Raw genomic sequence first — 11,612 nt, 5'->3', positions numbered from 1 at the left:
CGCCCCCCACCAGCCCCCCAGGTACCAGCGTCTGCTGCTCCACACGGCCCGGGAGCTCCCCCTCATCCTTCCCCCTTCAGCTTCTCCATTCCCCTTCTGGGCGGGCTTCTCGGGGGGGGGGGGGGGGGGGGGGGGGGGGGGGGGGGGTGCCGGCACGCGCTCCCGCAGCCGTTAGCCGGGCCCAACGGTCGCCGCGAGACGCATCGCCTCAGGACTGCCCGTCCGCGGCGGCGCCTCGGGGCCTCGTCCCTCGCCCTCCCCGGGCGGCCCTGAGGAGCGGCGCCGGCGGCGAGGCTCCCTCCGCCCGGGCAGCGGGGCGGTTCAGGTGAGAGACCCTGCTTGGGACGCGCGGCGGGTTGGCGGCGGTTCCCGTGCTCCCTCGGCCACGGCCGCCGAGCCCGGCAGCGGGTGCGACGGCGCTTCGTCGCCTCCCTCGGAAGGGTTCTCCAGGGGGGTTCGGCGTTTTATCGACAACGTCGGATGAAAGTTGGGATAACAAATTAACATTTGGCGTTGCCTCAGCGTTTGGTATCCGCTCCACCGGCTGCTGTTGCTGTCCCTGGCGTCTTTTGTGTCGGCTCCGGCTTGGGGGCTGTCTGAGGGTTCACCTTGAGGTACGGCCGTTTCTCAAGGGCTGGGCGCGTGGTTGTGCTCGGATGCTCATTCAGCCACGAGCTGCGTCGTGTTGAAGGTGGTAAAATGGGACGAGCACAGGGAGAACAGGTTTTAAGATGCGCGGATGATATAGAAGAACTCTCAGCTGAGGAGAGTGCAACAGAACCCGGAGGCCCATGGCTTTGGGGCACCCAAAAGTCCTGCCAGGAGAGAGGCTGTTGGTCCCACGGGACTGGGTATCTGAGGGAAAGGCTCGCTTGTTCTGAACACAAATTCCCAAATCTGGGTCTTGACTCCTGTCTGATTTTCTTGTTGGCTTTCCATTGCGTCCTGCTAGCATGACTTAAAAACATTAAAAAAAACCCCAAGCCTTGATACTCTTGTTTGCTCAGGTGGCTCCCTCAGTGCTGATTGTCAGGATTTGCTTGTGTGTACGGATGCAATGCACACATAGATGCACTAGTATAATCCTGATTTATCAAAGTTTCTCTCATAAGCAGTGAAATAGGACTTGACAGTTATGAGGAATTAGACATTTCTGATGGCACTAATAACAGATTCTGTGTTATCGGTGAAGATTTGCTTTGTTTAATTTAATGCAGTACTGGTTTCAAGTATGTCTTTTCAGCTCTTTTAGCGGACCAGAGAGTTTTCAGCTGTAAAAGTGCTTGTTGGAAACAAGGAAAGTTAGATAAATGATTTGCGTTATTCAGTTTTGTGCATGTGGCAGAAAGGGTCTAATTTGAAAAAATAACTGCTTAATACGCTTTTATGCAGCAAGTTACTAAATTTTTTTGAGTCATGGAGTCATAGAATGGTTTGGGTTGGAAGGGACCTTGAAGATCATCAAGTTCCAACCCCCCTGCCCTGGGCAGGGACATCTCCCACCAGTCCTTCAGAGGAGAAGAGTAGTTTTGGATTAATTATTTAGATATTTTTCTTGGTTTGGCCAGGATTTTTTGTAATCTTGAAAAGAAACATCGGTTTATACAAGTTGGCTTGATATTGTAATAGTCACATTCGTTTGAGTTTGAGCCTCTGCAAGCTAATATGCAACTGTTCATTGTGATGAGATGTGAATTTTAAATTAAGAATCTGGCTGCTTACATATTAATGTGCTACTAAATCAACACAGCTTAGGCAGATTTGGTTTCTTATCTTGACAGACCAAGCAGGAATGTACACAACTGATTATGCATTCCAGTAAGCACAACTTTTCCAATAATACCTTTTTTTCCTCCTGCTCCTGTAATCTTTGTGAGAAGAGACTTTTGGGGGTTATCAGTGTGCTCTAAAATATGCTGGTTTTCTGCTGCGGGTGCCTTCTGCTCCCCTTTTCTGTGCAGTGTAACACATAGGAAAGCATGTTTTCCAATTAGATTTCATGGATGTTACTTGCTTATCACAGAGAAGAAAGCCATGATTCCAGCTTGTGGTGTGAATTGGTGGAAGGCACAGGGAAAGTATTGCAAGACTGTTGACTAGAAAGCCTTGTTCTGTATTATCAGAATGAGGCAGGTATACATTGTTTCCTAAATTAAGATCTTACTGTTTTAAAAAAAAAAATAAAATTCTATCTTATAAATGACCTCTCGGAGCATGAGAACAACCATACTTTCCCTGTAATCTCTTTATCTCTAAATATCAAGAAATAAGGTAAAAATGGAGCAGTTTTCAAGTGTGGTGAGCTCAAAAGGACTTTCTGTAGCTTAGTTGCTTACACAGCATTTTCTAAAAGCCTTTTGAGGTATTTAATGAGTTCACACTCCCCCTGTTGGAAGTGAATAACTGAGTTGCTTGATGGTCAAGTAGCAATTCTAAACTTTTTTGGGGGTGGGGTGGGGCTGTGTGTGTTGATATACTGTGGTTCTTACTCATTAGACATGCACATCCTAAAACAGGATGTCTTGGCATTGGCACTTTTTAAGAGTTCTTTTGGACACCGACCACCTTGTCAGTGTAAATGAAGGCTGCAAAAATTTGCTAAGAATCTTTGAAATGTTTTTGAAAATAACTTCCCAACGTTCATAACATTGTAGCTGATTAAAAAAAAAAAAAAAAAAGAGCTGCATGTTACACTCCACAGAAAATTTTTTGTTATCAAATGCAAATAAAGGTTCTGATTTCTCGCTTTCTTTTTGGAATCAAATTGAATGACTATACCAACGAGAGCTTATTTAAAGAACAAGACACCATAATTTCCATAAAACTTTGAAGAATTAAAAGATTGTTTAAGCGTTATCCCATAAATTAAATAATTTTGCTTTATTTTATCTTGTATAGCATCATATTAAGAAGAGAAAAAATATTTTTATACATTTTAAAATGAAGATATTTTAAGGTAATTAATGAGAGTGAACCTCACATTGAGCACAAGGGAATCTGGGGGTTAGATGGGCAGGCACTAGTTGATTCTCTGCATAGGCAGAAATCATTGGTGAGATAGTAGAAACTGTGTGGTAAAATGTGATACAGTTTGTTCTCATTGCAGTCTTTCATGCAGGAGAAGGGCAATTTCATCTTCACGTTCTCTTAGTTGGGTGATAGTATATGCTTTTTCTTATAAGGTGTCTTTGACCCTTTTAAGAGCATGAAGAACTGAATATTAGCCTCATTTTGATCTCGGAAGAATAGCTGAAAATTAGGCTGTTCTAGTAGATAATGGAAACTTTTCCTAAAAGTAAAGCAGTGTCAACATTCTTTGTCTCTCCTGGAGGTCCAGGGTTGCTTGAATATGAGAAGATATTTCTTCACTCTTTGCTGGATGTTTTGAATTCTAAATAGCAATTCATAATTTACAGGCTTTGTACATGCCTAGACTGATTGTAATGCTTCAGCTAAGTGTGCTTCATGTTTAAGGTTACTATATCAGTGTTAGGACAGTAGCAAACTACATGCCTGGTAAAGCTATGTTAGTGTGACTACAAAAGCAAGTATTGCTCTCTGCAGTCATTTCCTGAAATTATTAGAAGTTGGCAATTACATGTTTGTCCCCCTCCACCTTGATCCCAGCATTCTGAAAAAGTTACCAACCAGACTAGATCTATCTCTAGTATAAGAACGCATTAATGAAATTGTAAGTTAAATCATAAGATTACCCAGGTTTCTAAAATCATACCACGGCACTAGAAATCTTAGAAGAACATAAAGCAAAATACAAGCTATCTCTTCTTTTATATATAGTTATTTGACAATGCTTGTATTTTTGTGTAGAAGTTTGTTGCTGGAAAATCTTGTGCTGCCTCTTCTTTTTATTAAGTTTCTTCTCAATTCTGTATCTTTTCATCCATATCTCATATTCAAAATAGATAAAGTACTCTGGTTTAAAAGCATCTTTCATACAGTTTCAAAGTTTGTGACATACATACTTTTTTTTGTGTTCTTTGAAAAAGGCAACAGATATATAGGGAGATTGTCCAGGTGAACTCAAATCCAACTTCTCTCTCATGGAAAATGTGAAATATGTTATATACTTGTCTACGTTAGTAACTGAGAAAGCTGAGTGTAGAGTCCTTTCTTTATTTTCCAGTGACATTTTACAGAAGAGGTTTAAATCCCTCCGGTGGTGCACAGAGAAGTTAGCTTTCAAAATTTTCTTCTAGTCTGTGACCCTGACTATGCAGCAGGTTGTTCTAGCATGTCCCTATGCAGAATCGTTGCAGGAATGAAGGGGAGATTGCAAGAAAGATGATTTCTTAGCAATTGTGGGTGTTTATCTCTTCTCCATTTCAGGTACAGATTTTTTTTTTTCCTTCCTTCATTCCTCTTTTTCTTTACCTTTTGGGGTTTTCCAATATTGTTTGTGGATAGTCAGGTATTTGTAGCTTGGTGGAATAAGCTTCAATTTGCCTGAGAAGCCTGCTGCCAACAAAGTGTCTGTTATTGTGAAAACAGATTTGAGAGAAAGTAAACTCACTGCTAGTGTCGGGTGATATATATTGTATATACTGAACTTGTAAAATCTGCTAACACGTATAATTTATTTGTCTCAGAGCTGGTCAACTTATAACCAGGAATTAAATGGTAGCTTTCTTGTCCACCTGCTGTAGGTGTAAATGAAACTCTGGCATGGATATCAGGTAGTTTTGATCAAAATGTCCATCACAACTCTTGAGTGCTTAACCTACAACTTTCTTAGATGAAACTTTTTTTTCCCTAGAGTTTGCATAAATCATCAGAAACATTTCCTGAACATCTGTTGTAACCACAGAGGTCATTAGCTATCTGGGTAAGATTATCTGACTAGATCTCATCTCTGTGAATGATTGTTCTAATGGTGGATTTCAAATCTGTGGGCTCCATGACCATAACGATTAATTTATTTTGGACAATTTGTTACTTTTTAAAGTGTGCTACAGGTTCAGACAATGTTCTGTAAATACTCAGATTCTTTTGGGCTTCTTCTGGATAGTAGTTGATAATGCTGTTTTAGGAATTGAGTAGATAAATTTCTGCACTGAAAAATTTTTCCCCTTCAGGAATTAGCAGACCTATGATGCAGCTTATCAAGTAGAGTTGGATCCAGGAGCTGTGGAACTGATTTCCCTATGTAGCTGTCACACTACAACAGTTATTTTGATGTTCCTTGCTTTAGATCGATGAAATTTAGAAGACAAGGAAATGGATCACCTTCAAATCCTACAAACAATTTGTTGACCTGTCTTTTGTCTATTCACAGTCTCCTTTCCAATAAATGAGTGACTACTGGATCTGGCTAACAATTCATGGGAGGTTTTAGCTATTGTGATACGGACAACATAAGAGCAACTAGATTGGATGGTAAATCTGAGAAAGCAAGAAAGCTTTCTCATGTGCTACAGTGTTTGACTGATCACTGTTAACTCCTCATATAAGAATTGCAATAGGCAGTGAGAGTTTTGGTTATGCTAACTGTGATTTTTTTTGAGACTTTGTATATTACTGTCTACTGCTGTGTTAGCCTACTCTTCCTGTTTTTTCTGACATGGTTGGATTTACCAACACCTTAGGCATGCTTTGCCTTTCCTTGTGAGTTTGTCAGGGCTTTGAAATGTAAGCAAGCTGGGAAAGGAAGTCAACTATTTGTAATTTTGTGTCCCAGGAAAGCCTGCTAGGCATGTATGTTGCTGGTACACAATCTTAGTAAAAAATTATCCATGTCACTTGCCTAGGCTTGTTTTTCACCTTCATAAAATTCATGAAGATTGCAACCTGTCTTGTCTAGGTGACTGATCATTATTCATTTTCTTAGTGTTCTTGACTTATATATCATGATGATATTGTGACAGAAAAAAAAAAAAGAAATAGAACAAGGCTGTTATGACCTGTTATTAGATGCCAATTAACATCTGTGGTGGTGGTGCACAAGAAGAGATCATATGTGTCATATAATCATAAGGAGCAAGAAGGCTGGAGTACATTCTCTGTGCTTTGTGGAATCCAAGGTAAGACAGGGTTTTGGAACAGTGGATTCATGGATGGAAATGTTGTTGCCGTATCCAGATGGAATTATAGCAAATTAGACAGCTGGAAAGAGGAACGATTAGGAAGAAGACAGTGTTCCTTTTTTATTGTTTGAACTATACGTGGTAAAATGGCTGTTTGTTACTTCCTGAGGATTTGGGGCCAAGTGTAACCTTGAGACTTCTTGTCTTCAGTGCACTGGAAAATAACATACTTACGGATGCCAGCATTATTTATTTCATGAGGCAAATTGGCTCTTATTGTTATGAGGATATTCTGTTCCCTAAGCCTTGTGGGGTTGAGATACATTTGATCATGCAAATTAACTTAAGAACTTCCCGTGTTAGGGGAAGGAATAGTTGAAGAAAGCAAAAATGCCTCATTTTGATATTGGGGGGGATCCAATCTATAGAGAAGAAATAGCACCAATTTTTAAAAAATCCTGTATAATTATAAATTACTTTGTTCTGGTGCCTTTTTTTTTTCTGTGGGCAGCCAGACTGCAGAATAACAATATTACATTTTGAGTAAGTCTCTTATTGTTGTCAGAATAATATGATTTTATTTTTTAATGTGTAGTAGAAAGATGATGGGTGTATTTCTCGTAGGAATGAAAATTTTTCTGAATTCTGGTTGTCCTTTCCAGGTAGTTTTTTTATGCTGGAAATGTTTGAGCATTTGCTTTAGTGACAGTAAACACTGCTCTAGAACTTAAAACTAGCTGTGTGGAACAGTTACAGTCTGCTGAGAAACTTGGGAATAGATAAGTAGCTTAGTTGAAGTGGGAATTTCCAAGGTCAATTATCCAGTCATTAGTAGCTGCTGAACTTATTACACCTCCATTTTAGTTGTATGTTGCAACTTATTGAAGGAATGAGTTGTGAATTATCATGCTTAATTGGCTATTCTTTTCACAATTCATTTTTCTGCTCACTCCTATGCCTTCTGAAATCAAAGGGCAGAACGGATAATGGGACTCTGTAAGGTGTGAACTGCATGAAAATATATAACCTACAGGAGTATAACTATTTCAGTGGTGTATTTAAAGAAAGATACTCTCCTAGCAGTGCAATATGGTGTGGTTATTACCTTTTCTCTGTGGGAGTAACCGCAGTGTTTTAAAGAAATACTATGCAAATGTGGCAAAGCTAGGGAATTTATAATTGGGCAGTGCTTATAGTTTAGAACATCATAACTTCCGTGCAGGAAATATTTTAAGATCAAAATGCCCCAAAGTTATGCCTTGCCTCTTTGACAAAGTCACAGAATCAGTGTCTCTATCCCATAGCCAGAGGCTACAATCTGGAATTGTAAGAACAGTGTGTTCATAATTTCTTCAAAAAGTACTTGCTCACACTGTTTGAAACTTCAGTTCTCTCTCTATTAAAATTTGTCATTGTTATTTTTGGTAGTCTGCCCATATCACTGTTTTAGCTCTAATCACGTATGTGATTATTCACATTGTGGAGTGTTCTCAACGCACACAAACTTGATTCATGGGAGATAAAATGAAACTAAAATACATGCTTTTGAAGAGCGTAGAAAATGCAGTCTGACTGCTAGTAAGTATTAAGTCTTGAGACTGGACTTGAACTTCTCTGAAGTAGTCACCCATCTGATATGTGTATAGTGTGGATGCTCTCTTCCTAAGAATCGGTTCTTTTGCAAACAGATTTGCTCCTGTTCCATTCACTTTTTGCTAAATCAAGTAGAACCTGCAAGGCCAATCTGAAAACTTCTATATTGTCTGGAGGATAGGAACTCCCTACAAATTACTGGTAATCCTTTCTACTAGGCAGAATTGTGCTCACTACTGGTTACGTCTAAATTAGTAGTTTTTTCACTTTTGCACCAAGTGAAATAGCCAGTTCTAAGAATTAGACACCAGTGCTTTGTGTGTGTTACTTTTGAATATTTTTAGTACTTTTGAGCTAAGTTTCGGTAAATGAGAAATACTTCTCTGAATTACTGCTGTATGACTCATGAGACATTATTTTCAGATAGATTATGATTAAAAAGAGAAAGGAATGATTTTACAATATTCTAACAAGTATAGACTTGCTTGTTATTGTTATGATTAAAATGAGAAAATGTAAGCAGTTGAAGAATATGTATCTCTTTTTTGCCTGGAGGAGGCAAATTGAATATAACTTTTTGATTTCTGATCTTTGCAACAGCTTTACAACATAAATAGTGGAAACAGCATTACACGTTTAAACTTTTGTGTCTAATTTATGAACTAAGAGTTGCTAATTTAGCAAGCTTGCTTTCGGTTTTGAATATGAACTTCCATACTTTCTTGATTCAATCATCGTGAGTAGTTTATGTTCTGCAAAATAACCAGATAATATCTTTGTTGATAACTAGACAGTTTTGTTATTCCTGTCACCTATAAATCTCAGCAGGATTGTTTTCATGTAAGGATATAATTTACTGATGAGATTGTTTTTGCAACTATTTGTAGCAGAAAGGAGCATGACTTAATGTGAAGATTTTAGAGAAGCTTTCAGTGCCAGGAGAGATAAAAACAGGTGTTTTTAAGATGAATGCACTTAATCCAGAGGCACTGAGAGATAATAAACACAGAGCTTTATAATGTCACTTTTACATTCACTCTTCAGAAAACAAACTTGTTTTCATCTAGGTGGAAATTCTGAATGCAGCTATTTTTAAGATTTGTCATAGATTTGTGGCCTACTGCAGAAAGTAAGGCTACTCTTTAGTTAAAAAAAAGTCAAAACAAAAAGTAGTATTTCAGCATTCAGAGTAAAGAACTAATGGGCAATGTCATTTATCAATAATAAACACAAGTAATTATCTATTATGCAGTCTAGGGATTGTGGTTCTAGCAGAAAAGTTAAGTGGAATGGTATTATTTTGTTATAGCAGTGAAAGCATTTGTTGATAAATGATACTGAAGTAGGAGGTTTTCCATTTCTGACTCTGTAAACAATCATCAAGAACTTTCTAAGACACGCTCCTTAAAATAACGCTGTGAGCATGTGGCTAGCATACTGACTGCTATGTTATTCTGAAAATAACACTGGTAGAAAGTGGTTTTGTCATATATTGACGGTAGCTATAGTTCGAACAAATTTTAGCTTTCCAGAGGCTAAATCCAAAACCTTTTGAAAACTTGTTGAAAAATCAGACTAAAAAAAAATGTAGTGTTTCTATATCTCTAGGAGTGAAGTGTTCACGGGTCATGAGGGGTGAAGGGGGCAAAGGCTCAAGTCCTGCGTTTGTGTCGGTGTGAAGGAAACTCAATCTGTTTCACATGTCCCAGCGATCCAGACTACCAAGCTACTGTCTTCACTCTTTACTTTTTTCTTTCCTTAAGTAGAAATTTTTCTGGGGCCGAAGAAGACCGCTTAAATGTTCTTGTGGGAATTTTCAGTTTTGATGTTCATAATCTTAAGGTAAATAAATTTAGAAAACTCCTAATGAAAGTATGGGGTCACCAGCTGGAGAGTAGTTGAGCTTCCTCTTGCTTGCTTATACAGACATGTTGGCAGCTGAGAAGTACGTGTTTTGTTTCTGAAAGGTTATTGTATCTATTGCAAATAATAATAATTAGGAAAGTATTGGTCAGCCTATATCTTGAACCAAATGGGTGCCTTTGTACTCCTTTCTGCCTTTATAGCTACTTCCTGAAAGAGCAAAGTTAATTCAAGATGTGTTATATATTTGAATTTTTTGTTTTGCAGTAGTTCTAAACAGAATGAAATTTCACATGAAATACCTTTTCATTACATGTAAAGAGCAAAAGGGGGCATTGAAGAAGAGTATTTATCAGAGTTTTAGTTGCAGATACTTGGTTATAAAGGATACTTGAAAAAAGTTGACTTAGGGAATGGGGGTTTATTTAAATATATCCAAGTGCTATAAATAATGTTCATGATTAAAATAATACTAAAACCCTGAACATCGCAAGCCACAAAACACAAGTGGAAAAAAAAAAAAGGAAAGAAAAAAACCCAGGTAAAATAACAAGCTCGTGCCCTTGAGTCCACATTATCATTGCATCTGTACATGTAGGAATGTCTTACAGCTGGATCACATGATGTCTCTGATGCATTTCTGACATGTCTACCATAGAACCTGCTGCACGGTAGAGGGAGAAAATAGTGAAGACAAGACTGGAGGAGAGGACAGATGGGATGGCAGGTGCACTTTTTCTCCCTGATAACGTACAGATGGGGCAAAATGCTAACGACTTTTCTGTGTTGCCTTTTATGCACAATGGTAGGAACTGTACCAGCAATGGTTTTCCTTTCAGAAGGACATCAGTAATGTTCCTACAGTAGGTAGGAGTCACATTTAATATATAGACCTAGAGTCCTTCATATACTCAATTCTTCCTGCTTGTTCTGGTAGAAGAGGAGACGTTAGTCTTTTCAAGGAGTTCTCTAAAGACGTACTTCTTGTCCTATTTATACTTGTGTAAGAGGGATTGTTCTGGGCCTGAAGAATTTAGAAAGTCATTTAAGAATGACTTCCTTTACTCCCCTTAACAATTTCCCTTCCTTCCTCATTAAATCGGGTCATAGATTTGAAATAAAGCTTTATCATCAGACCGTACTTTGAGATCCTGTGAAATATCATTGCAGTATGCACTAACTAGCAACAATATTAAAGCATTAGTATCTCCTTCTGAGGTTTATGTTTATTCAGTAATATTTTCTTAGCTAGTTAGGTAGTATAAATAGTCAATACAGCTTTTCTGTTGAGCTTTTAAAAAAAACTCGTGCTGTGATTTGACAGACTAATTTCTGTTGGTATGTAATATTTGCCCTTCAAGTGGAAAGGAACCTTTACTTTAAAAGCAATAATGACAGTACAAACAATAAACAGTTATACAGATAATAAGTCTAACCACCTTCAGAATGGCATTTTGCTGTCCACCAGAGACCATGTGCTCATCTTCCTTAACATAGACCACGTGCTCATCTTCCTTAACCTAACTTACTGTGAATCGATGTCTGAAAACCTGAATATCAACTCGGCTATTAGTAAAAGTTATCCCCAGTGACAGTACCTGTCAGTTCTAGATGGGGATTGTCTGAAGTGTTCAATCATATCCTTCATTGGTTTGTGAATCAAAAGTAATTGGAAGGAAGGTAGAAGGAAGCAAAACCATTTTCTCTTTTTGACATTGAATCTTCCTCTGAAGTAGTACTTTTTGCTTGCGGAATTACAATTCATTGCTAGACAAAATGTAGATGTCCTTCCACTTGACACTTCCTTCTTGTGTCCTGACAGTTTAAAAGCTTGCCTTACAGTGTGAATTGTTTGGGGTTAACTTGAGATTTTGTCTGGATCGGCTGTTTTGGTTCCAAAACTACACAAGTAATTATCTCACATAATCTGGTTAATTAACCTATTTCGAAAATTACAGATAAGTAACAGGCAAAAGAGGAGTCAGTTTGAGAGTCACAGTTATTTTTCAATCTTTAAAGTGTATGGAACAATTTTTTTATTTTTGGGGGGGGGGGGGGGGGGATTTTTTTTTTTTTTTTTTGAAAATTTTTTTTCTTCACCCTGTTCCCTTTTTT

General features: G+C 38.4%; 1 protein-coding gene across 3 annotated transcripts in view; it reads left to right on the top strand.

Annotated features, from left to right (window-relative positions):
• The window catches only part of FAM189A1 (family with sequence similarity 189 member A1), a 129,851-nt gene that overhangs the window by 984 nt on the left and 117,255 nt on the right, over positions 1-11,612 (top strand). The gene's annotated exons all lie outside the window — the stretch shown is intronic.

The sequence above is a fragment of the Calidris pugnax genome, unplaced genomic scaffold (assembly GCF_001431845.1).
Source record: "Calidris pugnax isolate Ruff unplaced genomic scaffold, ASM143184v1 scaffold70, whole genome shotgun sequence".
In the NCBI taxonomy this organism is placed as follows: domain Eukaryota; kingdom Metazoa; phylum Chordata; class Aves; order Charadriiformes; family Scolopacidae; genus Calidris; species Calidris pugnax.
The sequence above is the reverse complement of the archived record's forward strand: the minus strand, read 5'-3'. Positions and strand labels throughout refer to the sequence as shown.